This window comes from Thermobia domestica, chromosome 4 (assembly GCF_964235325.1).
Source record: "Thermobia domestica chromosome 4, izTheDome1.hap1.1, whole genome shotgun sequence".
In the NCBI taxonomy this organism is placed as follows: domain Eukaryota; kingdom Metazoa; phylum Arthropoda; class Insecta; order Zygentoma; family Lepismatidae; genus Thermobia; species Thermobia domestica.
This window is the reverse complement of record NC_137457.1, coordinates 287,683,445-287,700,293: the sequence shown is the minus strand read 5'-3', so window position 1 is coordinate 287,700,293 and position 16,849 is coordinate 287,683,445. Positions and strand designations below refer to the sequence as shown.

General features: G+C 37.6%; 1 protein-coding gene across 4 annotated transcripts in view; it reads left to right on the top strand.

Moving 5' to 3' along the window:
• Dmtn (transmembrane and coiled-coil domain 2 protein Dmtn) overlaps nt 1-16,849 on the top strand; it is a 404,032-nt gene that overhangs the window by 56,942 nt on the left and 330,241 nt on the right. Inside the window, exon 1 of one of the 4 annotated variants that reach the window (XM_081756069.1) lies at nt 201-221. The exons of the other annotated variants lie outside the window; for them this stretch is intronic. The gene's annotated coding sequence lies outside the window, so the exon portion shown is untranslated. Of the gene's footprint in view, nt 1-200; nt 222-16,849 lie in introns of those variants that run through there. 4 annotated transcript variants of the gene reach the window in all.

The following is a 16,849-nucleotide window of genomic DNA, read 5'->3' as shown; positions in this document are numbered from 1 at the left end:
GCATCCCTTACATTTGTATTGTCATTTAGTTCACCATGGTATATAGTATTACCCTAAGAATGTTAAACATAGTCTGGTGACTTTAAAACAATAGTTTTTTTTTTTTTTTTTTTTTAATAGATTGCTATTTCACAGATGTTTAATTTTGGTTTAATTTTTCTTTTAGGTATGTTGATACACTGGTATAACCTAGCTAGAAATAGCGGCAACTCATTAGAAAGGTAGGAACATTTAGTTTCAATTATTTTATTGATAGAATTACTTCACTGACAGTTTACTCCAGACTGTAGTTTTAAGGCTATTCGCTACCTGACACAATGGTTAACACAGTAACTATTTTCATATGTGTACTTAATTTTCAGCAACGGGAAGTCAACGATTAATATCTCTCTCATTAAGACTGATCCATGTATAAGGTATAACTTGGAATTATCACATTTTCAGTTTAATATACAGGGTGTCTCAGAAGACTAGAATCATAGGAAATCACTCATAAAATATTTTTAAAATCATTCGTGATTCGTAACACAAATGCAGCATATGTTATCACTTCATTATCATTAAGTATTAGAATGAACGTATGCGTTCCTCTTTAGCTATCATATTCATCTTTCTACCTTCCGGGATATTCGTATAACACACTCACTGTCAGATATTAAGCAAAAATAAACATAAAGCTAACCAAGAAAGTTCTGTCGCTTTTTGTGAAGGTCTGTGTTCAATTAGCCCTCACACCGAGAGTTGAATACGAATGGAGATAAGCCGAAGGTCAGTTGTTGGTGTGGGTAAATCCAACATACTGCCTGGTTGTGACAGTTCAGTTACACCATGAACTTAACGTAAGGACGAAATGAACATGGGACCTCCACAGAGGGCGTGTATGCTGTACGAGTTCAAACTGGAGTCAAACGCCGCTGTAGCGGGGCGGAAGATATTCCAGGCCTTTGGTGAGGATGTCGTGACTACGCGGACAGCACAGCGATGGTTTAACAAGTTTAAACACTGACAAAACACTCGAAGACGCACCACGTGCCGGAAGACAAACACGTGTACAAAATGAAGATCTTCAGGCAGCAATTGAGGCAAAGAGCAATCATCAGAGCGAGTCTCTTTTTCATCTAAAAGTATCATTTTTTTGGCCAAAGTCGCTATCAGTCTCTATTTTTGAAACAGTCTACTATTTTTTTTTTAAATCCTTACTTAGTCATATTGTTTGGATTGTGACCAATGTATTAGTAGAAAATGTCAGTAATTAAATAAAACAAAATAATAATGATGGTAAAGAGAAAATGACATAATTACAAGGTAATAAATATAGTCAGTGTGTGTGTGTTTGTGTGGAGGGATTTAGAAACCACCTTAATAATTGAAAAGAAGAAGGGAAATAACATACATATGACATAATAGTTTCTTTATTTCTAAAATATTTAGTTTTCATCGTTTAAATACAAAGTTTCTTGTTGTTTTGTCTGGGTATTCTGCTGAAGATTTGTAGTCTATTTAATTACCCACTCTATAGCCTATGGAAGCCGGAAGTTCAATGCCGCGTTCACAAAAGCTCTCCATTGACTTATGTCCTTAGCCAACTGGATGCAGTTTCTACTAGGGATGACCAGAACCGGTTCCACCAGGAACCGGTTTTCGGGTCTGAATGGATCCGGTTCTAGAAGATCCGGTTCCGGAACCGGTTTTTCGGATCCAGGTCAAGAACCGGTTCTTCGGATCCAGGTCTGGAACCGGATCCGGAACCGGTTCTGAAAACCGGATCTCAAATAACCGGTTCCGCTGGAACCGAAACTTTGTGACCATCCCTACGATAAACCCGAGCTGCTGGAAGGCTGTGAACAGTATGCTAGATGAAATGGTGGAAGCGACAAACAGGCGCCCAGGCGGCGGCAGCTTGTCTCATTTGGCTATTATAAACTGGGTAACTGGCAAACTCATTGGCTAAACAGGCCAACTCATTTGGCTAAACACCCATTGGTGGACCATTTTTTTTCTGGGGGCACAAGCGGGTCTGGGCGGGGAAGGCACAAGCGCATGGTCCTCTTTGCATTTTTTTGAAGGTGAACTTTGTGCCTCCTTTATGGGTCTTTGGGGGCTTTCGGATTCAGGTCTGGAACCGGTTCCTAAAATCCGGTTCTGGAACCGGGTTTTCGGATCTAGGTCTGGAACCGGTTCTGAAAACCGGATCTCTGAGAACCGGTTCTTCGCGGAACCGGTTCCGCCGGAACCGGAACTTTGTGACCAGCCCTAGTTTCTACTTTATAGTCCTATTTCTACGAGATCCGTCTTAATATTGTCCTCCTATCTGCGCCTAGGTCTTCGTAGTGGTCGTTTTACGATTGGACTTTCAGTTAAAATTTTGAAAGCGTTCCTACTTTCTTCCATTCTGGCAGCTTGCGCACCTGAGCTTTCTAGATTTGATGACCCTAACAACATTTGGTAAACAGTATAAATTACGTATGTAGTTCCTCGTTGTGAAGTTTCCGCCATTCTCCATTCTTGTTCCTTTTGGGTCCGAATATTCGTCTCAGGATTTTGTTCTCAAATACTTTGTCTACGTTCTTCCCTCACAGTAAGCGACTATGTTTCGCAACCATACAGAACAACAGGAATGATCATCGTTTTATATATTTTAAGCTTCAAATTCTTCGACATAATTCGCGACAACAAAAGATTTTGAACTGAATAATAACACAAATTCCCAGTTTTTAGTCGACATTTAATTTCTTCGTACACCTATTTACCCATCGTAATTAGCTAGGTCCATTAAGACAATGTATGAAGAGGTGTGTGTCTGGTTTCTAACTTCTAGGGTAATGTTTCTCAGTTTTTTTTCCGATTATGGACAATTTTTATTAGTCGAAATATTGTAAGAACTACTCTAATCTTGTTTCCTTCGGTAGCAAATTTATGTTTTTTAAAAGTATATGTCAATATTTGCATATTTATATTTTCACAAAAAAACTAATTAAAATACCGTTAATTGAAGCCTATCAAAATATAAACTATTAGAATTTCTACAGTCTTTACCTAATTAAATTGAATAATGTGTTTGTTTGTGTAATGTAATGTATTTCTGTGAAGATTCCAAACTATAGTATGTGATACGCAGTTCACTTAAATTATTATTATTATTATTATTATTATTATTATTATTATTATTATTATTATTATTATTATTATTATTATTATTACAGTGAAACCTCTCTAAAGCGGACAGCCGTGGGGAATCAAAAATTGTCCGCTATAGAGAGGTGTCCGCCTTAAGGAGGTTTCAATATTTTCTTACGTAAATTAGTAGATAAGGTAATATGCATTTAGAAAAAAAAATATTTTTGTATGAATCATGTATTCACGAATATTACCAAAATGTTACTGTACCTGCATTATCCTTCGCCATCCAATACTTTATGTTCTAGGCACAATATGCAAATAAGATGTTATAGTCTCTGCACTTTACATTTATCACTACTTACTAGGTTTTCAGTATGTCGCTTTAATTTGTGGGTTAATTGCACTCCATTAGTGTCTTTTTTGAGACAATATGCATATCCACAGGCGAAAAATAACGAACATTTCTTCTGCTTGATTAGAGATTCCAGCGGGACAGTAGAATAATATGTCATCCCAAAATTCGGGCAACTGCCAGTCACTTCTGTGTCTAAAACAGCTTGGGTGGGAGTGAAATGCAAGCAAGCAAGCAAAAAAAAAAAAAAAAAAAAAAAAAAAGTTGTTCAACAGGAGAAGCTTCGTCTGGGTTACTGAGCAGACAGTTGAGGAGGCAAAATGTTGTCACAATACTTCCTTGGTGACACATGTATAAATTACTAAAGATGTACTTTTACAGTACTTTTCAACTTGTTTCTAGAGAAAGTGTCCGTAGTGCGGAGGTAAATAATACTTATAAAAGACAGAAAAGACTGTCCGTGTCCGTACTGGAGAGTGTCCGCTTTAGAGAGGTTTGACAATATGTTTTTTCCTATTACAGTGTTTGGGGATTACAAAATATGTCCATTACGGGAGGTGTCCGATTTATAGAGGTGTCCGTTAGTCAGGGGCGGATCCAGGACCGACTTCTGGGGGGTCGGTGGGTTGTCATACTGCTACTTTTAAGGGCTCCAGACTTTGTGATGGGTTTTATTTATACATAAAAAATAAGAAAGTTTGCTCTTCTGCGATCGCCCCCCCTGGATCCGCCCGTGCCGTTAGTAGAGGTTTCACTGTATTATTGACTAATGTTTCATCTAAGAGAACCACAATGGCAAACTTTGAGGACTATTTTTCGTCCGCAGACCACACTTTGCAAACGCTGCTGTAGAGTTTAGAAAAGTATATGGAAAAGTAGAAATTAGATAAAGTTAAGGAACATATTAGAAATTAAGATTAAGAGATTGAGTTAGGGATTGTAAATGAAGGTTGTATTTTTTGTTTAGTCGGAATAAGATTTCATAAACCAACACTACTAATAGTATAAAATAGATCGACAACTCAGACTTGACTCAAACCTGTTACCATTAAGTGATAAAACCTAACTACTGTAGACTATATATGTATGTAAAAATGAAAATGATTACGTTTGAGACTTCGCAGCGCTTAAACTACCCGACTGATCTCCATCACATTTTCAACATAGATGAGGCTCGGGCCTGGGAGTGTTCTTATGATTTCATTTTGATGGTACAACGAAGGGAGGTGGAGGTGGAGTTATAAAACAAATAAAACTTAATGTTTGACTCACGCGACCGATCTCGATCAAACTTGCCACATAGATGATGTTCGGGCCTGAGATGTTTTTTTTTATAATTTCACTTTGATGGTGCAACTTAGGGGACGCGAGATATTTAAAAATGACCGAAATTGACCGTTATTACTGTCGAATCCATAGTTTTTGGGGTTGTTGAAATGAACAATGACACTTCCGATGCCGTTTAAACAGGGCCGTAACTTGTGGGGGCAGGGGGCAACTGCCCCCAGGGAAGCTACCCGCCGTTCGAGGGAGGCCCATTTTAAGACAAAATTTTCTTACGCCATATACGATACGAACACGAAATCATAAATGAAGCATCAAACAGGTTCACTATGTTACATAAAAAAAAAAAACAGCACACAAAAGGTAAATAAAACAAAAATGAATCGTGGGCCCATTTCGATATATATTAGGGGCCCTAGAAATAATATTTATTCGTATGGCTTTGAGATTAGTCAATATTGTTCCCTTAATTAATTTGTCATGTATGGAACGGTCCCAGGGGAGTAACTAACGGCTCCGCAGACCTTGCCGTGCGGAAGCGCCCACAGGCTCTGAGGGGCCCATAAAGAGTAAGAGAAAGATGGAAAGTGGGGGCCCGAGAATTAGGAAGAACTTTTTTCAGGGGGCCCAAATACGCGTATTAATGCTTAACCCCCCCAGAAAAAATCTAAGTTACGGCGCTGCGTTTAAATCAAATTCAGCCCCGCAACTTGGGGGAGGGAGAGATATATGTAAAAATGATCGAAAATGACCGATATTAGTGTCGAATCCATAGCTTTCAAGGTCGCTGAGAGGAAGAGTGACACTTCCGATTCTAATTCAACCCACAAAAGTAGTATTTAATTTTTATTGTCCCAAACACATTATATAAGAATTTGTGCATTTAAAGTTTCTGTTTCAACCCAGCGAAGTGGATAATCAACGCTAGCAATAAATATATGTCCGCTGATACCAATATTAGCATTCATTAATCTCCAGCCCATTTACTAAGTGCCTACTACTTTATCGTAAATAACAATTCCTCAGTTATGTTACTTCAGTCACTAAGGCATTGGCTTCAATCACAAATCGATATATAAATAATAATAATATTTATTATTATTTAAGCACGTTCTAAATTCTGTGGCGCTTTCCGACGACATCATTTTAATTCCCTACAAGGGTATTCGAATAATGGAAGGAAAATTATTCCAATAAGAAATGCTTGAATGGAGTTCTCTGTCGGCTGTATGCTAGCAGAAGGATTCGATTCTCAGAGGGAGCAGTTTGGATCTCATGTTAAGCTGTAGATCCATGATTCATTTTACCTCGGTGCTGAAAAAGGGACGTTAAATCCAATCAATCAATTAATCATTAATTTGTGTTAAACTACTATTTAATATGTGTAATTGTGAACGAAATACACTTAACGAAAAACAGTGTACTACAGGAGTACCTTCCTCAGAGACAAGAATATCACTCTCAACAGGCGAATAATTTTAACAACACTAAGTTCTGTTCTTCTTTTGTAAGGTATAGAATTATAACTTTAAGGAATAGTTTTCCTTTAGAAGTTCGAAATAGATAAATAAGAAGCGATATGCTCTAGGTTCAGCGAACTGTTATCAAGGTCACTAAAACACCTCGTATATTTGTATAACATATGTTGTAATATGTAGCTCAATTGAGAGTATGGACAATATAATAAAACTAGATTGTGTTTGTTGATTACTGCAGTTTTCACTTTCTTTGATGAACGAGAAAATTTTTTCTTGAAAAAATCTTGCTGTATATTTAGAATATGATTTCCAATATTGATTGAATCAGCTCCGAAGAACTGTCACAGTTGTATAGTAAGCTACGATTGAGTTACAAAATAAACCTATTACACCTTTTCTGTTGCTCGTTATTGATTCGAGACAACAAACAGTCAGCCGTTAATGTCAACATCACGCTTCTATAACAATCGTTGAAAGTACGTAAGAAGGAACCGAGGCAACTTATCTCTCACAGTCAGAGTCTTCGATTTGCTTGAAATACATTTTCATTTGCTTCTGTCAGCCGAAGCTGGCTACCATACGTTAATTTGATTTATGAACGAACACCACGCCACTTCCATCAAGTAAATATCAAACACAACTTGGAACAGTTTCTTACTAATCTATAAATAACGCTACGACACTCCTACTTAATGGAATCCATGCGATGGAGCCACAGGCTACATTGGCATCACTGTCATATTTGTTTATTAAAAGCAGAACTCGAAAAAAAAAAAAAAATTCCTTCTGACCTAGGCGCTAGCTCGTAAAACCAAGTGTCACAATAATACAAATCTAATTTAATACAGAGACCTAAATGTTTTGATCTGAAATTGTAGTTACGGTAAAAGAAGTCAAGCTTACATTAACATGCAGGCTATTCCTCCAGGATAATAGCAGTTGAAGGTACTAGTGAAGTTTTGCAAAGTAGCAGTGTATTATGTGCATTGTATGCATATTAGCAGTGTGCATATTTAGTCCGAGCACTAAAATAGCAATTGTTCATTGTTCTAGATGGCTCAGAATTCTCTAATAAATGAGCCATTCATGTTAACAAAATTATTAAGGCTGTCCGATCCCATTGATTCTTTAGTAGGTTCATTAAAATAAACCCTCTCTTACAAGAAACTTTTGATACAAGTAACACTGATATTATATGAAGCAACTAGCCTATAACCGGAAATCTGCCTGCCTTTGACACAGCTTTTCTCAAACTCTCATTTAACTTCATATTGTTGCCCAAGCACTTTGAATTCATACTGTTTGTAGACAATGCTTCGTTTCACTTGTTCAGAGTCCATGGTACAACTCACTCGGAATTAAATATATTTGAGGTTGGAGGTAAATTAGGAACCTGGAACTTTATAACGAATTTATTTACTTTTAATCCATCCAAACACATAAAAATTATAAGTATTGTTGTTGTGGCCTTTTTGTGACTTATATTTTACTAGCAGCGTTCACCCCGCTTCGCTGCGGTCACCCCGGAACGCAATAAACTTTGTTACTTAGATAATTTTTACTTTTTCGCTTTCAAATTGCAGTAAATGTTAACATTATAGCGCCTGTCATTTATGTTAACCCGCCGAGTCACATGGTCATGCGGGTTGCATATAAATACGTTTATTTTTACCTATGATGAACTAATAACAAAGGATTTGTACGTATGGACACTTGAATGGTCAATTATCTCAAGACACTGGTAATTAAAAATTAAAGTGATATGATAAAAACCATCTAGGGTCCAAATCATAATAACCCCCCAAAAATGAAAGAAATTGGTTCAGCCGTATTAGCGTGATGAGTTCACAAAGGATTTGTGCGTTCTCTTTTATATATATAGATAGATTTTTCAAACGTTTTTTTGCTTGTTTTAGTCTCTCATTTTATACAATTTTTATAAGCCACATCATTTTTAGAGGTTTTATTATGAATTTTTAATGTACAAAATGTGTCGGCCACTGGCCTTATGGTAATGGGAACAAATGACCTCGTTTCTGATGTCCCCATTAAATCACAATCAATCTAATTGTGGAATGTGATAAGCACATCACATTAAACATGAGACCCACTGTCTACGAGGGGATATCGCAAAATTTTAATTATCATAGTAAACAAAACAAAAAAAAGTACTGGGATTGTTGTGATTTGTAGTTATTAACCTCTATCTATGTAGTCATCACCCAGATTTACACATTTTCCCCAGGGTTCCTTCACTTTACAAATACCGTCATGGTTGAAGTCTGCACATTGTGCTTTAAACAACTCTTCCACCTCATGAACGAAGTCATCTGCGTTGTCAAAATGGCAACCACGCAACGGATTCTTGATTTGGAGAAACAAGAAAAAGTCGCTGGGTGCGAGGTCGGGAGAATAAGGTGGATGCTATAATACTTGGAAGTCACACGCCCTTGCTTTGTCAACAGCAACTTGAGATGAATGAGCTGGTGCTTCTGAAAAGGTGTCAGCAAATGAGGAACACAGTGCGCAGATACCTTACACATGTGAAGTTCGTCTTGGATAATTTTCCACACACTACAATAACTGAGACCAGTCTCATTCATAATCGTTTAGATGGTTACACGTCTGTCTTCGAGGATTAAACACTCCTTTTTCTTCACAGTGGCCGCATCGTCCGTCAGGGATAGTCTTCCAGATCTTGGCTCGTCTGTGAGGGACATATGACCGGTTTGGAATTTTCTTTTCCACTTTACAATGGTGTCGTAAGATGGACAATCATCGCCATACATAGCTTTCATCTCGTCATAAATTTGTCTGGCATTATTACCCTTCAAATGCTGGAATTTTATCACACTGCGAGCCTGAATCTTATCCATCTTGCACTTTGATCACTTTTGGCACACCCTGTGAAAATAAGTAATCATTAGGAGCAAATTTTCTTAATATCATGGACATAAGAACCAAACGTAACACTGACAAAATTTCATCATCATATCTTAATAACTTTCTGGTGATAATTTACGATTCTCCCTTGTACTACAGCAAACCACTTCCATGATATTAAGAAAAGTTTTAGCCTCTTTATACAGGGTGGGCCATTTTAATCAATCTACGGAAATATCTGAAAAATGATAAAACATAGAAGAAATGTTTGAAGTACATGTTATATATTGCTAAGGGGGAAAACCAATTCTGCCGAAAGTACCCCTCTCCACTCCCCGTAAATGTGGGTAACTTTGAAATGTCAAATGGGAACATGGGTCGAGTAATACCTCGTTCGAAAGGTCTTGGAAAACCAAGTAACGCTGTACCAAAAGATGTTTCATATGGAGCATCAGTTTCAAAATAGCCGCCATGATATAGTTCGGAAACTCCAGTACCCGTAGTGTAAAAACCATGGAAGGTAAATGAATGGAACAAAATTGAAATGCGTAAATATCGTAGGGCATATCGAATGATGTGATCCCTGTGATCCCAGCGGCTTCCCTGAAGGGGTCTTGTGGGATAACTTCAAAATTTCAATGTCCGACTGGACAACGGTTCGGGCGTACGCTTGACCTATCCAATGCTGTTTGGAAGGCAGACTTCAGGGATAGAGAATTGGTGTACTGAGTTAATGCGGATGGACACAGTTACATTTTGATTAACTATTAGCACTCATGTCATATTGTGAGCTTGAGGTACGAAATAGTGTGTACGTATATCCCCGAAATGCTTTCCGAATAACCAGCACGCATTGCAAAGAAGTTTCTGTGGCGACGGAGATGAGCAAATTCACACGTTTGTAAGTTCCAGCAACTGCATTATTTGACAACTTCTTTCGTATAACGTTTATTCTCTTTTCGCATCAAATCATACTCAGCCATACAGATATGCGTTACCATTCAAATAAAATTTCACCTTTTTCTAGTCACTACAGCGTCATCTTTACAAACAAATGTTTCAACCACACCATACCTATTTGTAGCGTAGCCTTAATTTGCGAATTAAAGTAGAGTTCTCATTTGAACTTTCACAGTTACTTTCCACCCCACTCACATACAGAGCGCAGGAACAGATTATTTTGCAGGACTTGGATTTCTCTCTACACATTATGGCAATTTTACTCTAACATTTTTATCTCTGTTGTATCATTCTCGAGCCTTGGAACGCCTCCGTGGTTTTCTTATTTAATTTTCGTTATTTTCATTTATTTCTAACCGTATTCATACTATGGGCACTAGACGTTTTCTTAGACACATTCACCATGTCTTGGCGATCATTTTGAAAACGGTGTCTCATTTCGAAAATATTCTTATAGAAGCTGTTTGATATTCATTTGTCTATGTAACGTGATGTTACTCGCTTCAAGTTGCTATTTGAAATTTTCAAGTTGGCCCCGGATACATTTCAGTGGAGTCATCCCGACAACACCTCTCGATGTGCCTTACGTCAGTTGCCTACTTCAGGTTTTCTTCTGTTGATTTATCTCCAATCGCTTTCATACTATGGGTACTAAACCTTTTCTCTGACACGGATACTATGTTTCGGCGGCCTTTTAAGAACACTGTCATTTCACCTCAATCGTTTTTTCCTGCAATATGTTTGATTTTGCAAGATTTATCGAACGAGGTACCACTCGACTCATGTTTGTATTTGAAATCTTGAAGTTATCCCCCAAGACCCCTTCAGGGAGGCCACTGGGATCACAGGGACCACCATTCGATATGTCTTATGATATTTACGTATTTCAATTTTGTTCCATTCATTTACCTTCCATGGTTTTTACACTACGGGTACTGGAGTTTCCGAACTATATCATGACGGCCATCTTGAAACTGGTGCTCCATATGAAACATCTTTTGGTACAGCGTTACTTAGTTTTCCAAGACCTTTCGAACGAGGTATTACTCGACCCATGTTCCCATTTGACATTTCAAAGTTACCCCCATTTACGGGGGGTAGGGAGGGGTAATTTCGGCGGAATTGGTTTTCCCCCTTAGCAATATATAACGTGTACTTGAAACATTTCTTCTATGTTTTATCATTTTTCAGATATTTCCGTGGATTGATTAAAATGGCCCACCCTGTATATAAACACTCCTTTTTAGTGGATTTAACATTGATTTTAAATTTATTTTTTACGGGTATTATTTAATGTCAATTCCCGGCCACGTTGGCACGCACGTAGATGGGTTACTCATGTCATATAATCAGCACATAATACCTCTCTCCTGTAACACAGATAGCAGTTACACCGAACACTGATTGCTCTCCTTGAAGACAGGAAAATGCCGAGAATTGGTGAATCAACTGAGCAAGAATGTCGAGGACAGATGATGCTTGTCCTAGGGAAACGTCAAAAACCATCTCAACATATGGCAGATCTTTGGACGGTCGCCAAATTTGTACACTTTTATTCTGGTAAGAAGTCAACCCTACTCAGCCAGCAATATAAAATACTGAAATAATTCTTTTGTTCCACTGAAGTATATGTATGTTTATTCAACCTTTTTCTTCAATAAAATTAAAATATCTGTTACAAACTGGATGTCTTTAACGCATTAAAGTTCATCTTTCCATAAAGATTATTAGACAATAAACAAGTTGACCTCTACATAAAATTTTAAGAGTACATTAAAGTATGGATTATCTAAAGAATTTTATTTAAATATAAATGCATTATACGTATCACATATACTCGCGTATCCCCCCCCCCTCAACTTGTTAGCGAACGAATTTGGATTTCTTATTACTAGTAGTTTAAAACTGCAAATTGTCTGCACAGTTTAACACCCGAATGAAACCAATACATACAACCACCAATGACCCAACTACGGTAGATCGTATAGTTTTGGAGCTCCGGACCTTTAAAGTTCATTTTTTCATGTTTTTGACAGCCTGTAACTCCGAAAGGAAGCATTTGTGCACCCAAGATAGTCTATAATTTTTGTCTTATCTTGGTGTCAGGAATCATCTTCCAAACGTTGTCGGTGTTGTTTTGAAACACCCTGTATACGTTTACTTTTAGAAAAAAAAAACTTTTAAAACAAATTTTAGAAAGTTCAGAGTTTTTATTTATTATTATTATTATTATTATTATTATTATTATTATTATTATTATTATTATTATTATTATTATTATTATTACAAATTTAAAACCGTCATAAGCCTGAAACAAGATTGCTGAGTAAACAAATGATATTACGTATTTGTCGTAAGGAGGCAAGCGATAGCGCAAGTAGTGAAATCTATAAGCGTCGTCATGAGCAAGCAAGCGATAGTGACACCTAGTAATATGTTTATTTTTAGAATTATTAGTTTACTCGCATAATTTTCCTTTTAGAGACGGTAATGCAGAGAGAGGACAGTATAATTGTTTCGTAGGCTCCATCCTGCTTTGCTGGGTTCTTATGATTGCCTATGTTTCACTACTGTATGTCATTGCCAATTTGTATTATATAGACAGGGTCTGCCCAAAAAAAGTATCGGGACTAATTTTTTTTCTAGCTAAGAGGAAGGAGTGGGTGCTGGTTCTTTAGCAGGGACGTTGGGAAAGAATGTCGACCATAATATGACGTGATTAGGTTCAGCTGCTTCTTAGCCTTCGCAAATTGGATCGCGCCCGGACTGAGCAGTTGTTTTGTTGTGGTGTCGTGAGGAATCCAAATGTAGGTGATTTGCTGATGAGAAAAGTTTTCCGAATGGTTTCAGCGTTTTCGTTTTTTCTCGGACAACACAAAAAAGTCTGAATGTTGATTTGTCACGAACTGTTAGAATGTGTGGAGCTTTGAGTCTGATTTTTGGGAGAATGTGATAACTGGTGATGAGTTTCTGCCGAAGTACAACATAGCAACGCTGTCTCAGTCTCCCTACAGTCCGGATCTGGCCCCGCCCGACTACTTTGTGTTCCTTGGTATGAAACGAAGCCTGAAAGAACACCATTATGGGACGACGGAAAGAGTGCAAGCAGCTTTGCCACAATGGCTAGTGGGAATTCCTGTTGCAGATTTCCATGAGGCGTGCCAGACGTGGCAGAAGTGCTGGCAACGATGCATTGACACAAAAGGATCTTATTGTGAAGAATTTTAAATCATTTTGCATATAGGCCTATCTGCAATAATTTATTTTTCGTGAATATAATTCAGATACTCGTTGAACAAACCCTTCAATATGGCTTTGTTGCGTGCCCAGTAGTGGCATCTGTCGGCATCAACCAGGCAGTTGGCACATTTAGGGACATCTATTAGCTTAATTATGTACTATTAGGAATTAGCATTACATACAGACTAACATGGTTTTGCATTAGAAATAGGATTTCATATCTTAACATTATAAAGATTAATGAGAGTAATTAGCCCAACAATTTCACATCATATCCGTACGTATTCTCCGCTATGTTGTCGCTGAGAACCATAATTATGCACTATAAACCTTTGAGTGGTAAAGTAACGTTTAACTAATATTGAAAAGTGGAATGATTGAGCTCATAAACAAAAGATAATCCTTCAAACATGTTACCTACGCTGTAAGTTTCAGTAAAATTGAATGAAAAAGAAGGGAATGTGAAAAAAAAAAAAAAAAACTATTCTAGCCACGCAGAGAACCGTCTAAAAACGATTGAATAGTGAGCGTAACACTTTTGAAACTGCAGTTTTCATGTTCATCGTTCCGCCTGTTACTCTGCAGCGTTATTTTTGTATTGCTGAGTTGCAGCCTTCAATATTTCAATGGTAATTGCAACAGCAAATCCGTGAACATTTATGTGGGTGCAGCTTAGGCGATTGTTTTGCTTGGTTGAGCTTAAGAAGTGCCATTTTATACTGCTGCACATTGGCGTTTTGGTTTTTATCAAAGAAAAATGGCATCGAAACGTGTTTTCGTGACAAAGTAGTATACAGATATATTTCTAATTTTTACTACTTGACACGCAAGAATCATATTATTTTTTTCAAAACTTTTACAACAGCTATATATCATGTTTAGTGGTCTGTAGGCAGTTTACTTTGCAAAGCATGTGTCTTCTACATTATTATGTTTATATGTAAACTAGCAGCGTTCACCCCGCTTCGCTGGGGTCACCCCGGAACGCAATAAACTTTGTTACTTAGATAATTTTTACTTTTTCGCTTTCAAGTGATATGATAAAAACCATAGAAGATTGGAGTAAATGTTAACATTATATCGCCTGTCATTTATGTTAACCCGCCGAGTGACACGGTCATGTGGGTTGCATATAAATACGGTTAGATTTAGCTATGATGAGCTAACAAAGGATTTGTACGTTATGGACACTTGAATGGTCAATTATCTCAAGACACTGGTAATTGAAAATTAAAGTGATATGATAAAAACCATCTAGGGTCCAAATCTTAATAACCCCCCAAAAATGAAAGAAATTGGTTCAGCCGTATTAGCGTGATGAGCTAACAAAGGATTTGTACGTTCTCTTTTATATATATAGATACGTACGTGACGAAGAGGAAGAATGTGTGGCATATTTCAACGAAAAAATTATGTAGTATGAAGTATTGTGTCCTTGGAGGAATTTTTGATTAATTGAGTAACTGTTATCCGTATTATTTGAGTCTTGTCTTTAGACCAAACTTTCTCAACCAGAGGATTGGGAAATGAAATGAAATGAAATCTTTGAGTTTTACGTCCCACGGTTATGCCGGTTAGGCTAAAGGAGACGGTGATGATGAGTAATGAATGAAATGGTGGAATGAAGCAAGTGGGAGAACCCCGAGAAAACCAACACACACGGTGTTTGTCCACCACAAAGTTCACTTGGCGGGGGTTGGGATTGAACCCGGGACCCCAAGCACCAGAGGTGAACGCTCTACCACTGAGCCACCGCGGCCCTGCCCTGAGGATTGGGATCGCTAGGGGGTTGCGAAGAGAGATTATACATGCAATCTAGTAACGGGAAGAAAATATTGTTTCGAATTTCTCATTTTGATAGACGTACTTTTAGTTGCACATTTACCGTCAAACATGACAAAGATATTAAACAAATAATGAATAGTAAAAAAATGGTCTAAAGAAGACTTGTGAAAAACTGCATATTGAAATACGGTTCAATTTGAAGGATAGTGTGACTACATCTTGACCTACGTCCGACGATTATGCCCTTGAGGCTAAAGGAGACGATGATTAAGGGAAGTAAATGATGATGATGATGATGATGATGATGGAAGAATTGGTGGAATGAAAATGTTAGAGGAGACGGAAGTACCTCGAGAAAACTCACAGACACGATGTTGTCCATCACAAATTTACTTGGCCGGGGATCGAACTAAGGACCCCATGCACTAGAGACAAACGTTATACTACTGAGCCACCGTAACCCCTTCATGTTGTGGAAAACAAAATTAAATCAATTAATGTGAGCTTTACCAATAAACATAATCTATTTAATTAGACGAATCAATCTTAAAATTGGGATAATCAATGGAATAAGTTCTTTTCCAGCTCTATGCACTAGACTATTTCTTTGAATCATTTGGAATTTGATGCCTATAATTATCGTTTTGTATATATATTTTGGACTTCAAATTCTTCTACAAAATCCACGAAGACAAAAGAGTTTGGACTGAATAATAACATGCTTTCAGTTGGTAGTTAATTTCTTTGTAGAAATGGGTTTGGTCTGTGAACGTTGATCCCGTGGGTGACCGTTCGTAGCCAACTCATCAGTTGGTGTTGGCATTGGGGTGTCCATCCAACATAGTGAGAGCTATTGTGGTGCTGCTTGAAGGAAAGAAGTAACGAAGTCTGGTGTAGAAAGCCAGTATGAACATGGATGAAGCCAATGGGCTGACTATAAACTACTTACAGTTAGCGTAACAGCCCTGAGTGGATCTGAGCCTCTTCTACACCATCTGTTAGCGTTCAGCCTGGTGGTGAACATGTGGTTAGCACGCTGGGTCACCCTGTCTCTAACAGGCGTATCAGAAACTTTCTAGACCTAGTGGCCGTCACATCTTTTCTTAACGTAACTCCTCAGTTTGCCTCACGACGCCGAAAAATGTGCTGACAACATATAAACAAAAAGGATGAGTGCTACAAGCCATCTGGTTTCTAAGGGCTTTTGCGCTAGGATTTTTTAAAAAAAATATTGATTCTAGATATTTAAAAGTGTTCCCTATGTCGAATGACTTTTATTCCACTCGGAAGAAAATTCAAATACACTACACACTCGGTAATCCAGCCGTCAAAATGTTTTTCCTTTGTCTTACATTGCCATTATCACAATTACAGAGTTGTGATGTGACTTCACGCCTACAGTGTGTGTGAAATTTTAAATTCGTAGTTGAGATTTCGAAGCGGCGTGATTAGTCATGCCATCCAAAAGGAAACATGTATAACACTAGATCGGACAAAGAAATTGGAAATGTTCGATAGGTTTAAAAAGATTCTGAGATAGCCATTGCTTCCGAGTGACACGGGATATGCTACTGTTTATGACACAAAAATAAAAGTAAATAAAAAAAAATGCAACCAAAATGCCCATACTGAGTAAGGAGTTCACACTTCTGTGCCCTGTACTATGCTGTACATGATCTTGTGGTTAATTTTGTATTTTCCAATCTGACGAAATACGTGTTGTGCCAATATACAGTTGTTAAATTCT